Source organism: Vigna unguiculata, unplaced genomic scaffold, assembly GCF_004118075.2.
Source record: "Vigna unguiculata cultivar IT97K-499-35 unplaced genomic scaffold, ASM411807v1 contig_543, whole genome shotgun sequence".
NCBI classification, from domain to species: domain Eukaryota; kingdom Viridiplantae; phylum Streptophyta; class Magnoliopsida; order Fabales; family Fabaceae; genus Vigna; species Vigna unguiculata.
The window spans coordinates 33,947-51,651 of record NW_021011261.1 but is presented as its reverse complement, the minus strand read 5'-3'; the positions used below and the strand labels follow the sequence as shown (position 1 = coordinate 51,651).

The window sequence follows — 17,705 nt, the reverse complement described above, 5'->3', positions numbered from 1 at the left end:
TTACCTTTGATCTCATTTCCATTTTTTTTATTTTGCAGAGTCTCAGCTCTTTCCTCGAGCCCCACGGGGTCCTCTCAATCCCGCTCTCTCACTTCTGTCGCTATAAGTGTGCTCCCCCTTTGTGCGCAGAACGCCGAGGGTGTTCAGGTCTTTCCCCTCTTTTATCTTATTGCTTTCTTTTCTCCATTTCTCACTTGGGTCTAATTGCCAGGTTCAAGTGAACCCTCAGTAGCTTGAACCTGGCAACGGTCTTTGACACATCTATTAGCTGAAGAGGCCTAACGCTGGTCTTTTTATTCTTCCTATGACTAGCCGATGTAGACTATATCCATAGCCTTTCATATTAGTTAGGGTTGTGTCCTTAACGAATTTGTGAAACTCGTTTAGGCGAATCGATCAATATAAGGGCTTATACACCTACCTTTGAATGAAAGAAGTGTTGATTGTATGCCTGGAAAAGAGAAAGAGTGACTTCCGGCGGTCTGACGATTGATTGCATTTGGTTCAATTTATCTTGCTTGAGAGGGCAAAGGCAGGAAATAGAGTATGGAGTTAGGGGCTTGCTTAATGGCTTTCCTTCCGGCTTCAATGCTCAAGGCATTTCTTTTTTCTTTTTTTGGATTATGCTCTAGTGTTTGAATCATTTTTCTATCTATTCGTCTTTCTATTGATCTATTTGTTTTGCTATCATTCAGTATCAGTAAGATTGATTAGTATGTGGATTACGTGGCTCGCTCTCGCTCTTTGAGTTCTTGGTCTGAAGGTGAACGAGCTCTTGGTGTCGTAATTCCTACTCGCTTTCCTTGTATTAGCTACAGCCACCGAAGCATTCTTTCGTCAACACGAGTTAGCTATTCTCTGATCTTTGCCTTATTCTTTCTTCCTTTTCGTATGTATTTTCAACCGCACAACTGGAACCAAAAATTTCATTGCCTTGAAGAGCCTTCCATTCTTAAGCCAGCCAATCCAGTCAATCAATAAAGGGGCGAAGCGGTGTGAACATGGCCTCATTCTATGACGAGTTGGAGGAGATAGCAGGCTACGGCGAGGAGCCGCCCTACGAGGAAGACAAAAGGGACACTGAGGTCCGAGGACCGGAGGCCCACGTATATGCACTCATGAATACTTATCAATTCAAAAAATTCTTTGATCGTAGAGCAGGCACGTTTCGCCGCTACGCTAAAAGGCTCTTCTATTATGGATCACACGTCCAATTCTCTGGCTCAGAAAGGCTTTCGATGTTTTGATCCTTCTTCTCGTTTTCGCCGTCCCGGCATGTTACCTTCCCTTTTTGGAGTACCAGCTATAGTAGTCAGTCCACTGGGTCTACCTTTTGCGTCCCTGGTGAGGTTGGTTCATCGGCCGAGTCAATCCAGTTTAGAATCTTATTTTCTAGTGAGTTATAGAGCATCTAGTAGATAAACTACTAGCATGAGTAGTTAGACTACCCATACTCAGTTTACGCTGTTCGTGACAGCGATGTTCCAGTCAGACCCGTTCCAGAACCGATGAAAGAGAAAAACCCACTAGCGGGTAAACCTGTGCTTTAGCCCCCAGCAATAGATCTAGTGAGACAGGATTTTCCTTGCCTATGTTCCCCCTGAAGTGAGGCCCCACCGAATCGTCTGCTTAGTCTTCTTTCTCTTTCCTGTGCTATCCAGAAGAGTGAGACATAAGTCTAAAGTTATCCCACTAGTAATGTGCACTATCTGACTTGTCCTTGGTACATCTTATATGAAGCAGTACTGTAGCCTTACAAGCTGCTTGAATGGGTAGCGGACTTTCTATCTACGCCGAGTTTTGATGCCCGACTCAAAGCCTCCTACTCTTCCCCTTCCGCGAAGACAACCTCTGCCGCCTAGTCTGCTTGCCTTTGCTTCCTAAAGTGAGATGTCCAAGAGAAAAGGAACGAGGGGAAGAAGCGACGAGAACATAAAATCGTGAATGAAAGAGCGTGACGAGACTTTCTCAATTCGAGATGTTAGAAGGTGCAAAATCAATGGGTGCCGGAGCTGCTACAATTGCTTCAGCGGGAGCTGCTGTAGGTATTGGAAACGTATTCAGTTCATTAATTCATTCCGTGGCAAGAAATCCATCATTGGCAAAACAGTTATTCGGATATGCAATCCTGGGCTTTGCTCTAACCGAGGCTATTGCCTTGTTCGCATTAATGATGGCCTTTTTGATTCTCTTTGTTTTCTAAGTTTCTCCTTTTGAAAGGTGTAGTCTCTCCTACCTGAAGAGGACGAGGCCCCCGGAAATGGGGGGAAGGGGAGTGGGCAAGGGGCCCCTTCACGGCTAATCGATCTCTCTCCCTCTAGTAAGCTCATCGAAAGACCTGGTGCCCAATACTAAAACTTGGGGAAGGTGGGATGCTAGGTGGACAGGATTGGACGTTAACCTAGAGAGCTAAGTGTAGTGCACTTCGTTCTCTTTGATTGGCACATGGAAGATCCACTTAAAGCATAAAGAAGATCTGCACCGCTAAGACAAGGAAGGTAAGATGTTCAGAAAGAAGATAAGACAAAAAAGTCAATATTGCAACTGACAGCTAATAGGAGAGAGAATACAACTGTCAGCAAATAAAATAGATAAGACAGTCCTGTCTTGATAGTTTACTTCAGATTTCAATGTCCGATCTGACTGTGAGAATAGCGAAGTCCGGAATGACATGCTCAATGCCAGTCCATCCAGAAATGCCAGATGAATCCCGTGAGAGATCTAATCTAGGCAGAAGATCCCATCCCTAAAAAAAAAAAAGTGTAATCAGAGGGTGAAACCTTGCTTTGCAAAAGGGGAGTTCTTTCCCGCATCCATCCCATAAACCCCTGTCAAGCTTCTACTCATTCTCAATTCAGGAAAAGGTTTCCGGTTGCCATAAATAAAACCACAATCACACAGTCAACTCGAACAAAGAGCTTCTCGCCTACAAATTAAGGAGCTGGTCCAAGCCTTCCTCTTTACTGTTTAGGAGTAGCATTGAAGATTCGAAACCTTTCGTGTCGTCAGGTTGCTACACCTAACCTAGCCTAGCGGGAGCTCACTTAAGGCTCCGAGTATCATGATCGTAAGACGACATTTGCTAGCCTCACACTACCCTTTTTGGAACCCTCGAGTAGTCATGTGGAATAAACAAACGAAAAGAAAGGAGAAAGGCTTGCTGTTGCCAAGGCCTATTCCTCGACCATCGTCACCTATTCAATAAGTTGGGAGTCCCCGCCATGTAAACCCATATCCCATGGAAGAATCGAATCAATACCGACTATTTCTTTAGCATCCCGAAGAGTGACGAGAAGACCACACTTTACATCTTTCTTTCAAAAGAGGAGAACGCGCTCATAGAATATTAACAAAAATGAAAGAAATCCTCGTCCAGTGGCACGTCCTTTAGCTGCTGCGGTCCGGTACGGGGAAAGAAGTTCGGACATATTCTATATAGGAAGCGCTCCTTGCCTGAAGAATAGGCGTCTTTCATACCTTTCCTGGGAACGGGCAAGAAAACAGATTGGCCTATGAATGTGCACCCTCTTTCCTGATACTAGGGACATTTGATTCTTTCTGACCTATATTATAATCTTACCAAACTGCTCTTATTCCGCTAAAAGAGCAAAGATAAAAGCCCTCTTATGCCAGAAATTTAATAAAGAATAAAGAAAGTGTACTTTCACCTCTGGAATGGCAACATGCGAAAGACACCCACTGGCGTGCTTACGTTCTTTCTTCGCTTCCCAGCCAACAAGCAACTCCTTGAGCTTTATAAAGCCGTTGATTGCCATCCGTTTTCTTGCTGGAATCTTTTTCTTATTCTGAATATAACCTGTCCTCCCGGGGCTCAAGGGAGAGGCCTGACTGTCTTTTCTATAGAGTTGGAGTAGTAGTTGGACAAAAGAACTCTCTGGCCGGAGTCAAACACGTAGTCGTGACCTGTCCCGTCGTTACTCCTCTTTCTATATATGTTTAGGGAGAAAGAATTAGGCTGCCTAAAAAGAAACTCTAGGCGTTGGATTGTTTTTATTTTCTGCTGGTGAGGAAAGGTCGTGCAATCGCAGAGGACTAGTTCCCTATCCCGCTGATAAGAATAAAAAAGGGATCGGCGCAGTGGATAGGCCACTCTCACTGGAAGAGCTTAGCTTATTCCAAAGCATCCCTGACGCTCTCTAGTTTAGGAATAGAGGGTGCCGCATCCGAGGCAAAGCAAGAGCTAACAGCCTCTTTTTTTCCATCCTTACTTTCATCCGTTAATGCTTCTTCTTTCCAGTCAGTTTAGATCCTGAGAACAAGTCAAGCTTCAAATAAGTAGTCCGCTAAGGTCTGTCTAACAATAGAGCTTCCAGAGGCAAGCCGAAGCGGAGAATGTTTCTCCTAAAGAGTCTATTATAGTAGTCTATCAAAGCACAAGGAGAATGGCTCTGACTAAGCATCTGGTGAGGGATCCGCTGGATTAGTAAGCATCACATAAGGAGGACGGTGGAGATCTAAGTTGCTCCTTTCTTCCCCCTTCCCCAGTTCTCTAACTAGTGGTGTAAGCAAGTGCTCCATTGTGTAATGGTCTAAGGGCCTTTCAGTTCTAATCTGACCTACCGTGTCTAAGGTGTGACTTCTTCCAAGAGTGGGAGGGCTCACAGTAAGACCGGGTAGACGGGTATAGCAGTAATAGTACTTTCACCCAATAGGATAAGGCAAGTCAGTTTGAAAGCAAGGCAAACAACCTTTGCCTCTTGGACTACGGCTTGGAAACCTTTGCCAAGTTTCCTCAGTGAGAAAGGAATCAAACTCACTCTCTTTTCTTCTTCAACTCAACCAAGTCCAATAGAAAACACATTAAGCTTCGTCTAACAGGAAGTAGCACCTGCCGCCTTGCATAGCATGTCGAGAATCCTTTTCCTTGTTTCGAAATACAGATTGTTGTGGAGAGTCTAAATTGCGTAAGAGAAAGAAGCTGTTCTTGAATTGCTAGTCTGTCAGTGAGAAGCTGTGATCGAGAAAGTCTCGCCCAAAGAGCTCTACAGTAGTGCCTTGCGGGGTCGTAGAGCCGGGGGAGCTCAGATCCGATTCTTGCATTCATCTTAACTGCAGATTTCTACTTCTTCTTACCCAGTTTGTAAGCAGAGGAGAACAAATAAGATAGAAGCCCATATTGAAACTATACTTCCTAACTAGAGTAGTAAGAAGTCTTTTCAGAAGCAGTAGACTGAGAGGCTTTGGCAGAATTGATCGAACTTCTTGCTCTCAGGGTGCTTCGCTTGAGCTCAACCATCCGGGATGCTTGTTTTCTGAGGATGATTCTTTCGCGTAAGTAAGGGAAGTGTTGAGCCAGAGTAGAGATGACCTTTTCAGCATCGCTGTGAGAGCATCCGAGTGAATAATTTCTGCCAATTGCATGCTGAAATAGTTTCTTAGTGCTTCCCTTTGTTCTTGCAAGAGATCAAGACTGGTAGGCAGGCTAAGGCCAGAGATTCAATGCCCGAGGTCTTTCCTCTCCTTATCAGTCGAGTTACTTCATAACCTCTTCTTCTGATTATAGTCGTCGTAACTCTCTCTATCTTAGGTGTCGGCATCACACATATCATATAGATTGTGTGTAGTGAGTGAGATTTCCCAAACAAAACATTAGGAAAGGAGTTAAAAAAAGAAAAAGAATAGAGGCCATCTGACTTGGTTAAGTCATGTTAGTTGTGGTTAACAGCAGAACCAAAGCAGAATGACTGACCCTGCCTCCAAAGAGGAAGGTGCATTCCTTGTTATATCCCATAGCTTGCTGAGACCGGAGATAGGGTCCCCTCAGATATGACGATAGGTACGTTCCTGCCAAACATGTTAATAATATAGGTTTCCCTATGGGCATATCCCAGGTTTCCAATATGATCTTAAAATAGACAATCACACACAAAATAGCTCGACTGTAATCCGAGTAACGAAGACTGATAAGCATAAGGATTGAGAATTCATGGGATTGATCAGGTCTCAAGACTGGGACGTCGCTTTTAGCTGCTTTTTTGCAGACTAGATTACTAGGATGCTTGGGAAGTAGCCGTATCTTCTTCTTGCTCCGCTGCTCTCAGAAAACCTGGGACTGAATCTCTAAAATAAGGACTTGTCTATCCGGTTTATCCTGTTAGTGAGATGGGTGTAGCTCCCCTGGATGCATGAAGGCTTTCTTCTTTTGAATTCGGGTTCCCGCATATTGATTGATGCTTCCTTGGAATACCTTTCCATAGGAGTGGTAGAGTCCTAATAAGAGGCCAATTCCTGATACGCCCCTATGAATCTCCCTGGATATCTTCACTTTCTTCGGACGAGCATCCCTGACATAGCTGCCCTTGATAGAAATCCCCTGGCTTTCCTTACTAAATTATAAATCAATCCGGCAATCTTCCTTACAGTTATTTTCTCCTTAATAGTCTATCGGAATTTCTCTGAGAAACCCCCGGGAATCCTTACTTAAAAGCCCCTTTATCTTGATTGTTCGAATAGGATGTGTTAAGCAACAACTTCAAAGCCCTTAGCTACCGGTATTGCTTTGAAAAATCCTGGGTTAATGCAGGTTTCTTTGCTTTCTTTTTATCTGACGCAAGTTATTCATTGATAAAATCAGGATCTTTCTTCTCTCTTCGTTCCTCTCCTTACAGTCGAGTTACTACGTTCCTCTTCTTCTTATTCCCTCCCATGCATCAACAGTTCCAATTTATGGGATAATCCGAGGCAAAGGCCATATCCCGAAGCTAACTCATAACTCTTTCCCGAGTCAACTCACCCTTTCACGCTAACCCTGCTTTGGAAAAAAGAAGGAATGAAATAGCTCGACTGATAAGGAGAGGAAGCAAGGCACTTGAGATGGGTGCTTTCCTTCTTTTTTCTTTCGAAGGTGTTAAAGGGCTGATTGAGGTATAAATTCAATACATATAATTTTTATTTTTCTTGATTTGGTGGTAACCCATTTGGACGAGCAATCGCTACTTCGTTCTCGCCTTTGAGTGTGCAGGGCTTGAATCATCCATAAAACGCCTATTCCTAGGTGCCAAGCTTGTGTTAAAGATCTTACTTGCCTGATTCCCGGAACTGGGTTAAAATAAAAAAAGTGAAGAATTGCAAATATTTTAGATATTGTCTCAGTACTTGTGGCTAGTCCTATTATATGGACTTGACCTCCCTAAGGATGCTTCCACAGAAGAGGCGAGAGGTTCTATCCTTCGGGTATGTGTACCGAACGGGAAATCTATACTCGTAGGCGGTGATACCTCAAGCCCATGATACAACATTTTAAAGTAAGAAAGCAGTTGATAACGAAAAGTTAACCCCCGGTCGGACTTGGTAGGGTAGGAGCCGAATAGAAGGCATAAAGTCAGAGGAATGAGCGGGTAAAGAAGAAAGAGATTGGAAAGATGAGATTCATGTATTGACGTAATCTAGTAGACCCTTAAAGAACATCCAAACCTAGAAACAAGAGCACGCCCATCAAACGGAAAGAATTGATAAATAGGAGGCGGGTAAGCCCGAATAGCTTCCTCAAAAGCATGATGTAGCGACTTACTATTAATTCATAATGCGAGCTAGCATTTGGGGCTAATGTCTGTAGATGTGATACCTCCTGGTCAGAGACGGAGAATCGCTGTTATCGGATCTGGTAATAAACGTATGCTTAGTAGGGAGGGGCTCGCCCAGATGCTTTGCGAGACCGAATCATTTTGTGTTCGGTTGCGTTATCTACCGCAAAGAGGGACTCCCCCTTTCTATTAGAACAGTGTTAGTTCGCTATTACTGCCGGTCAGGCCGACGAGAATTCTATTCTGATATTGCTATGTGCGCCACTAGAGCTTTGATCATATGCTTTGAGCCGAGTCGATGAGTTTGAATATTCATTCGTGTACGTATGCCATGTAGATTGAAAAGGGAGAAGCCCTCACTGACGGAGTATAAATAGCACACCAGATGGATCATTCAATAGAAAGCCGAAGGCGAAGAGTGAACACCTCCAAAGGGCTGGGTGAGAGAAAGCGTCCTTTGTTGATACCTAGTGTACACCGCCACCTACTGAAATGGATTAATAAACGTGGCTTTCTATTGCTTGTAGCGGCGTTGCTTCCTTTTGTTCACCGCGGCGAAAAATGAAATCTTGAGAAAGAAGGCCTTGTGGGGCATCTCCAGCAGCGCCAAAGAAGGAAGATGGAAAGTCTTCTTTGTAGACTCGCACCGCTCACTTACGGTTTTATACAGAGGGGGGTTGTATTGAAGGGCCATAAGCTTTGAATATGCGTTGGTTCCAATCCGGATCTCGTTGTTTGGGTCTCGAGATGATATTCAGGAGACAAAAGAGCAGAGCTGATAGAAATGCTAATTATAATGGAGATACTAATTCTTTAATAAAGACTTGTGCCCATTGTCCAAGATTCCTTTGTGGGACTTTCTTTTTATTCTTCTTGACTTGACTCAACAACCCTCCAATTCAGGACAGAACTCTAAGGGTATCTCTGAAGATTCAAAATACAGAAGAGCGACTGCCAATCAAGACAATATTGAATTGAAGCACGCGCCTTAGGACCGATCCCAGTGAAATAGGAAAACGAATCCGCGCGCTACCGAGTTTCCTTCATCGATCGGAACAAAACTAGCAAAAGAAAGAGGGAGCTGCGCTATACATAATACAAAGGGACCCAGGCTCTGCCCGAATGATACGATCAGCAACTTCTAGTACCCAAGCTATGTGATCAATAACTATTCTCCTAGAGGCGAATCCCTCAGGGCGCCCTAAGCAACCGAAGGGTAGAGAAGATGAAGAATAAGGGTAATCTAAGCATGCGCCACCAAAAGGAAAGAGAGGACCGATTGATACCAATAGCAAGATACACATCTTTTTTTTTAGACTCCGAGGGTTGAGAATAGTTGAGGATCAGAAGATTGGCCTTAATAGATTAAGTGCAAACTTTCTTTTTTATATTATATATATGAGTAAGCCCCTTCCCTTAGGAACAGAAGTATACACAAGGGGGTAATTTCTCACAATTATTCACGTTCAACTCCAAGATCCAGCAAGCCAACTTCAACCGAAACTGAGTCACATTCTCCCTCTCTTCCTAATGGAGGCACATACCATTCTTGTAACAGTGGATGGATAAAAGTCTCGTAGTCTTTGTTTCTAAAAAGGTCGTGCCCTTTCTACATATATCGAAATTTTAGTCTTTCACCCCTCCTTTATCGAATTAGCTATGGCTAATCTAGTAGAGTAGGGCTAATCAGAAGTTTCACTATGGCGATTGGAAGCGAAGCCTCAATTCAAATCGAGCAGCAGCTTTTCTACACTCAAAGGGAACCCGGCATCCCATTAACTGAGACTTCCTATGCATAGCTGTAGCCTTTCGTCATACCCTTTGGCTACTTAGTGCCTCCACCTACTACTAGGCTGTAATCTTCTTGTTTCTAAACTAAATCGAGGGTCTATGCGGCTCTCTGAATAATAGAATATGTCCACTGTAGTCTATTTGAAGCGTTCCTGCTTGTCTTGAATCAAACGGAATTGAATAACCCTGTGTAGCGGATAGCATGGACTGATTGAAATAGCATACTTGTGCAATGGATCTCGTTTATCTTTCATATGTTAAATGTTCGTGTAGTGAATTCACGGCTAGAGATAGTACATTCTGGGTCGATCAAGGAAGGTAGCGTATACGGGTACTTGGGATTGAGTAGAGCATAGGTTCAATAACCGGGCTTGGAAAAGAGAATGATAATCTCGTTCAGCAAGAGGCTGGGTTTTTGGTCTTTCTACGTTTCCGCTTATGCTCCTTTGGTTAGTACTCCAAATTGGATTTCTTTCTGGTTGGTTCGAAGTAATGCTCCTTTTATTTAGCTATTCCCTACATTCTTTGGTAAAAGTGCTCATGCAGCTTCTAAGGGATGCCTTCCCCTCCAAGTTGTTTCAAAGTAAGATCTGTGGATAAACGATGGTTAAGCCGCATCGGTGCGGTCGGGATCGCCCGGTACTTGTGAGGCAGAAGAATCCTTGAATAGAAGATCGAGCTTGTGGAAAGTCTTTTTTTAGTACTTGTTAGCGTCCCTTCCCCCTGAGTTCAAGATGTCCCTTTCCGCTTCTCTTTCAGCAACTTCCGGATTGGTCAAGCCTCGAATCGAATCCTGGATCAACGCCCTTTTTCGCTTAACCCATTCGTTCACAGTCGATTCAACTTAAACCAATGTCACATGTCTTGTGAGCATTCAACCATGATCTTCTTTTGTTCACATCAGATCTTTCCTGGTAACTAAGGCAATGAAATTTTATTAATGAATAAATTACCTCATATCTTTCCCTCTGGGTGGGATGATACGAAATAGAGCAGTTGCCAATTGGCATGCGAAACCGAGAAGGAACTTACTTTCATAGACAAGAGCTGACCTTGGGCCAATGACCAGATATTTAAGATTATTAGCCAAAGTAGATAGAGTGAATGGGAATAGTCGAATGCCCTATGGAGTAAAGGGAAGGGGCTTGAGTTCTGAGACGAAGATAAGGCTTCCGGACATATGGAAGAAGGAGGCATCGTAGATGAGGAGATCCAGTTGTGCTTGCTGCCTATCCACTTGGCGAGTAAGAGGCTCTGTGCAAGAGTGGATTTTCAACCTTCTGCCTTTGCTTGCTTCATCTGCAGAGCTAACTCCGGAAGTGACTGCTCTAGCCAATGCGCATGCGTTCCTTCCTAAATGCAATTAGGCTTCTCGCGTTGATCACATAGCTTCTTCTGTAGTGCGTGTATTTAGTGTCTCCTTTGCTGTCCTATCGCGGAGTTATGTACGTAGGGTGCGCGTAGAAAGCTTATAGTGCTCTTCTTTGATTGATTGTAATTGAGTTGACTGACTCAGGAACTTTCCCTTAGGGTGAATGCACTAGGTGAGCGTCTTTCAATGCTTGCTTTTTTAGTTGTTTAGCCTATAGCCTTGTTGCTAAAGCTGTTAGCGCGTAGTCTGTCTCATATACCTCCAAGAGCGGTGAGTGGGTGTAGTAAGATAAGATGTAGGTAGGCATATCTATGTTTGGGCACTGAACATGGTAGCTATAGCGAGGGGAAAGATCCATAGCAAAGACCGGTAAGCTCGCTTCCCACATCCCATTCGATGCTTTCCCTCCTTCTTTATTTGCTTGATGCGCCGCTCGGTGTGCTCAGATGGTTCTGCTTCATGCTCGTCGACTCTGAGTTCGGGTTTCAATGAGTACCACGATCATTCCCGTTAACCAAATCTCTCCATTTTATGATCAATTCATTAGATCCAGCTCCCTGGCAGTTACAAAAGAACATCTTCATTGGGATGCTGTCAGTGAAGAAAAAGAAGTAAACTGTCATACCTGGTTCCAAGGGAAGAGAGCCCCAGTGAAGTAAACCGAGGGCACGAAGCAAGGTATGGTGGGTGCCAGCTACTTTCACTTGTTAGGAGTAGGGGCTGAAAAGAGCTCTTTGTATAGGTTGGGTTTGCTGGGCTTTGATGCTGACCTTCTTTTTTTGAAAAGGGGAAGGTTTGATAAAGGAGCTTTTAAGCCCTTTTGCTGGATTGTTGGTCTGCAGCCCCGCCCTATAGAATAGAATGAATCCAATAAGGAGAGGCCTATGGATGACCGAGCCACTCTTATACTACTCCTTACCTCACCCCCTTCTCACTTAAAGGGCGAAGTCGCTGAAGCGAGTCTAAAGGCCAAAGAGTGATCTTTGAACGTTACTACGCATCCTTATTAATGAATAGGTATAGTGTAAGGTAGGTTTGTTTGGGTATAGCAGGACTTGAACCTGCGACCATTAGGTTAAAAGCCCAATGCTCTACCAACTGAGCTATACACCCCCAAAAAAGATAGATAGTAGTAAATAAAGATTGGTGCAGAAAAGAGGGCGGCCCCTCTTCTCATCATATTAAAGGGGCGCAGCTCTGTATGAGGCTCGTACTGCGGAGCAAGCGAAGAATAAGGGCGCGCGTTAGCACTCCTGCAAGAAAACGGCCTTACTCAACAAGCGCACCTTTATTAGTAAGTTGTTTCCACTCATTGAAGATTCTATCTACAAAAGAAGGTCAACGGGGGATACTAAAGTTGCTCTCACTGACACCATCTACGAGAAGGTGAGGAGGTCGTCTTTCTTTTCTTTCCGGCCGCCATACGGTTCGCCTTAAAGCCGGAGAAAGGGAGGAGCAGTTATCTATGTAATTACGGTCTTTGTTGGCCGTTGTTCCGGTCGAGCACTCTCTTTTCTTTGCTTTGTTCAATAGAGTCTTACCAAACAAGACTGACTTCTTACCAACCCGCGAAGGGTTGTGAAGTTGGACCAGGTACGAAGAATGAATCTATATCTGTGTACAGTACGGAAGTTGCTGGCCGGCGGCCGCTCAACTGTTCGAGCGCAATACAGTGGTGGTTGGTTCCGATTCGACAAGGGTAGAATGCCTGGTCGAAGGTCCAGTACAGTAGGTAGCAGGCGTGTTCGTTTTGGCTCCCGAGCGAGAACGAGAAAGAGGCGCTGCACCATTCTTGCTGCTATGTACGTGAACCTTGACTTGAGAGATTCATCCAATGGAACCCACACTCAAAGGAGGACCACAAGCTCGGGGCTCGACGAAACATAAAATATCAGCATTAAGAAACTGACTTATTGGGGTTAGCAGTGAAAGAAAGAGCCCGGCATTCATATGAATAGCTTAGTCTACTAAAATCAAAGAGGGACCAGCCTCATCGTGGTAATTATCGTTCACCTCTAATGTGACACGTTCCCTCCCAGTTATATGATCCACGGGATCAGTCGGCTAGAGAGCGGGGCTATTCTTCTTCCGGGGAGGGAAAGTCGTCCCCTCTACTGATCGAACCCTCAGTTCGGGGGTCTTCGTCAACATGTTTTGAGGCTCCAGTCTTCGGCGGGTCACCATTACTTGACTTAGAAAGGCGAACATCTAGGCAAGGGAAAGCGCAGTGCGCCTGGTGCAAATGGCTTTTTTCATGATATACCAATCAGAATGGAGGACCCTACCTACGTACATGATTGATAGAAGAACTACGTAGGGGGTCGGTCAACTTGATGCGGGAGAGGCATGAGTGCAGTTCGATCTTGTGGTGTATTCGTTTGTAGTGAGTAGGGCCTCTTTCTCGTTGATCAGTTCGCCTCCGCTCTATTGAAAGGTCTCCATTCCTACGGCGGTTTTGTCAACGAACGCGTCTCGGGCCGGATTGACTAACCTAACCCTTACTTAAGGGGGCCTTGCCATAGTTGGGTGCTCTGCTTTAGTGTGATTTACGAAGGCTAGGCTAGTAATACCAAAAATGAAAAGAGATCGGGGTCGATAGTTGGCAAGGAACTTGATCCCCCCAAAACACAAAAGGGGCAGCTGCGGTCGAACTCGAATTCTGGAAATCAAATAAGTCGGGGCCCTTTTACCTTACCAAGTCTACCGGATAGAAATTAGCAGATCAGGTATAGATACGGGAAAGGCTTTCTCCCTCAGTGGAATCGGTGGAACGCCCTGCTTCCGGCTAAGTATACAGAGTTGGGTCTACCGTTCGTTCCACCGTTACCTCTATTCTATTCCGATCTTTCTTTTCTCCTTTGCTTCCTTGTCTCGTCTATCCTTCTCTGCCTTCAGCCTGTCTTTGAGCTCTATCCCGTCCTTCCTTTGGCTTGCCCTGAGGATTGACTCTCCAAAGTCAGTCGATTTGATCACTGTTCGGTTCGAGTCTTCATCGATCGGGTGGATCTATATGCTGAGGGGGGATGGAAAGGTGGGTGAGTCATGGCTGTGGACAGAGAGAAAGAAAGCGGTAGTCTTCCGGTGGAATAGATTTATAGTAAGTGTCTTCTTTCCTTCTCTTCTAGTAAGCGCCGTCAGGTCTCTCTTCTTGGGATATCTTGATCACCAGAAAGGATAGAGATCTTAAGTAGACATGCTTTAGGCATCGATCATCTTCCTAACTACATGGTACTCCCCCTCCCATTACTGGAACCGACGAAAGGGGGTGGAATAAAGAAAATGAGGAAGTGTCCCTTAGAGAAAGAGAGTCCGCTCTCTCATTGTCTGATTGCATCGTAGAGCGTCTGCACCAATTGCTTGGTTGCAGTAGCAGCCCCCTTTCTCCTTCTTTCATATGATAAATTAGAAAGATTTTAAATAGAGTAAGTGTAAGAGCGACTTCAATCTTTATTCGCTAAAAAAGAGAAGCTGGGTTCCGATAATAGTAGTTTCATCTGGATTGGGTTAGTGTTCAGTGTACCTATGCTTCTTTCGATCTGCTTTCTAGTTATGAATAAGACTCGTCTTCAAGTTCAAGTTAATATCATAGATAAAGATAAGAAGTGAAGAAAGACAGAACGAATCTCTTATCGCCATCTTTATCTTTCTAGCAGTGCTCTCAACTATTATCTTATTATATATAATACATATCTTTCTTCTCTTCTGCTCTTTGCTATCATAGCCACTTCTACATCAAACTGTGCTGCAACCTTAATCCTAAGAAGACGGGGTAGGACTGGAGTCTTAGGGATCTCTTTAGAATGTGGTGTGCCCTTGGCCGGGGCAAAAAGACAAAAATGATTCTCGAAAGTGGTAGCTCTGCGAAGGTTCCATCTACAGAGCAGGTGGAGAAGGTCGGCGGGCTTCATCTAAGTCCCTATCGGAGGTTCCATAAGGTACATTCACTTTGTTGGGAGGTGTAGACGCTTAAGCTGGGAACGGCAGTAAGGTCCCTCTTGAGATTTGTCACTTCTTGCTTGGCTTGTAAGGCTGTGGCAATAGGAGGTTGGAGCGATGCATGATGGCCGGGAAAAGACGTAGCGCTTTAGAGAAATCGGGATTACACCCTTTTTTATATTATATCCCTGTCACAGAGTTTGGCCAGAAAAAAGGTCACGCTTTGGCCTATAATGAGATAATTAGTTTATGCACGTGGTGGAGCGGGCAGTCTTATGCCCTGGTAATCAAAGAAATGAGTAAAACGGCCCAAATAGCCAAATCGGTAAAAATGGCATAAGAGGCTTTTTATAAGTCCATTATGACGGTTCAGGAGGCTAGAACCGTTGACCTTGAGGATGAAGCATAGCGCTGCTTAAGTTAAGGAAGAGTTCGCTTTTCTTTTGCCGTAGGAGTTGCCGGCAGGTCTACCCCCTCGGAGACGGGTAGATCATCAGTCTGACTACTAATCAGGCCAGCGGAAAGCTAGGCCCTTTCTCACCTGCAGCAAATGAGGAGGGAGGCTGCTTTTAAGTGACTTGACAAAGGATTGGAACTAGGCCAATGCCAATCTCATCTATTGCAGCAAAGAAAGAGGAAAGGGGCGAAGCGCTAGTTTGAATTGAAGTAGAGGAGATGCCATACGGTAGGAGGCAATAATGAATTAAGCCGGTATGAATGGAGCCTTGTTTATTAGGCTAGATCGATGTGATGTATATTTATTGGCTCTAATCCTCGGGGCACCCTATGGCATATCCTCTTTAGAAAGAAGGTTTCATTAGCACACTTCAAATGGCTTCGTTTAGTGTAATCTGGCAACTGCGTATTTGAGAAGAGTCTTTACTATGGATGGGGATATTCATAGAATCTTCCTATTTTTTTTTGATTGCATAGGATAGAAAGATGAAAGAGAAAGACAAGTAAATGAAAGGCAAGTCACGGGATCAGAGGATTAGACCGATGTACCATAATAGTGCAGCAAGGAGGAGAGACTAAGCAATCAAAGGGATGCAAGCAAGTCAGCTGTTTCGGTACGAAAGCCTGACAGCAAGCATTCTCGATTGAAGCATGAAAGAGACTTTTTTCGGGGTTTAATAATTCAAAAAAAGAAGTAGTGCTTTATAGAAATAATGGATTAAAGCGGTTTTCTTGCTAATGAGATGAGGGGAAGAGCTGCTTTCGGTCTCGGTCCAAGGCATTCTCTCAAGTAGCAAAGGCAAGACGGAAAAGCAGGTGTTGTCGGCCTTTCCGCTGCTATTGGTTTACCGCTACAGGATTTGCGCTCTCCAAGCAAGCATTAAGATCAGGCATGTAGGAAGTAGGGTAAAAAAGTAAGCATGAAGCTTTGACATAAGGTTTGTCTTCCTCTACCTTCTCTTGCTATTGGATTGAAGAGAAGGCCAAGAAAGAAGTGATTAAGAGCACTTTCGAAGTCAGTATCCGCTTTGCTTTATGGTCAATATCATATCCAGATCCACCTTAGTCAGAGTTGCATCAACTAATACGGAATATCCGGTGTTAAGGAGCTCTAAACCCCCTGTTAGCTCACTTGGTCGTGTCCTGTGGAGACAGCTCCCAACCAGGACCAGGAAGGTTACATAAATTATGGAAATGAACCTTACCCTGTTTGACAAGTTGTTCCGACTTAAGGCCATTAAGTAGTGGAAGATCTTGGAAGGTCTTCCACTACTTAAGATGGTTCTTAATCGAGTCATCTTGGTAGTGACCGATGGTCTCAACAAAGAGCTCTGTGTCGGAGCGCACTTGTTTGCTAAGGAGGTGATCAGGCTTGTCCGGAAATCTGGTTTCTTGTTCACTGCGCTTTACTTAAATGTGCTGTGTCATTGCAGCAAGCTTATGCCCCGGAAAACAGGCCTCTTGCTGCCTTTTCCTGTCTCGTTGACGAGGTCAGGGTATCCTAGGATTATCCCGTCTTTCCATCGTAGTAAAGTCGGAAAGATGAGACGTCCGACTTACTAGTGAAACTCTACTTATCATTCTTCACTCTTGCAAGGGCTATACCCTTAGCCAAGAGATTGACTAATAAAATAAAGTAGTAGAATCCATAGTGACTCCGACGGACTCTGATCAGATGGTAGATGTCGTTAATGACATAACTGCCGACTGGGAGAGTCTAATTCGTACCTATGTACCTCGGATTGGCTCCATCCCCATGTGTCAGGGGATCACATGGAGTCCGTCTTGGAAGGCAGTCCCTTCTCGAGGGAGGAAGTCTGATAGGGCTTTAAGAGATAGGGACTGCCGCGGTAAGAAAGAGTCACTCAGTGAATCAGTGGATCACACACTTGTTGGAGACAGGGACACGCCTTACTATTGAAATGAAAAAGTATACAAGGAAAGGGTGAAGTCTGGGGACAACGGTAAACGTGAGGAATGGGATCTCCAAACCCGCCCTACTCAAAAAGTTCGCAACCAAGGGACATGCCGAACACCTACCTTTCCAACTAAGTCCAACGCGAGGACCCTTTAATTTAATTGACGATGCGTTCCGTCGTCAGCAAGCGGTGGCCGACAAGGCCCTTTTCCCTAAATCTCTTGGGAAGCGAAGCAGGCTTTCTGATTCTGAGAGAAATCGAAAGGCAAAGAGATAGGCAAGCCAAACCAAATAAATAAGGAATGTTTCAATCTTTACCTCTTTTTGTCAGCCGGCAATCATAGGGTAAGCCCATCTCCTTCTTGGAGAAAGTTTACATGTTGGGCCAGGCTAGTTTGCTTCGATGGTAGGAGTCCACGCAGTGAGGCAGCCATTTCCAGCCCAGCCGAACGAATAGGATCCAATAGAGTAGCCCGCATTGCAAGCTCTTTTCTTTCCCAGGGAGAGCTGGTTATAGGTCAAGCGCAAGACATAGGATGTGAAAGCGGTTTGCTTGGTTCTTTCTTCGCGCGAGACAGGGGGAGTTATGTTTTCTTACATCCCGTTATATAACATCAAGTGTGAATGAGTTGCCCCCCCTAATTCCATGGCTCCTAGTGCTTCTGCCTAAGAGCGAGTTGAAGTCTTA

At 44.6% G+C, this 17,705-nt stretch overlaps 1 non-coding gene across 1 annotated transcript; it reads right to left on the bottom strand.

The window, feature by feature from the left end:
• Window positions 1-11,747: 11,747 nt before the first annotated feature.
• Window positions 11,748-11,820, bottom strand: TRNAK-UUU. The gene has a single exon. It is a non-coding gene; the product is annotated as a tRNA-Lys (tRNA).
• Window positions 11,821-17,705: the final 5,885 nt, after the last annotated feature.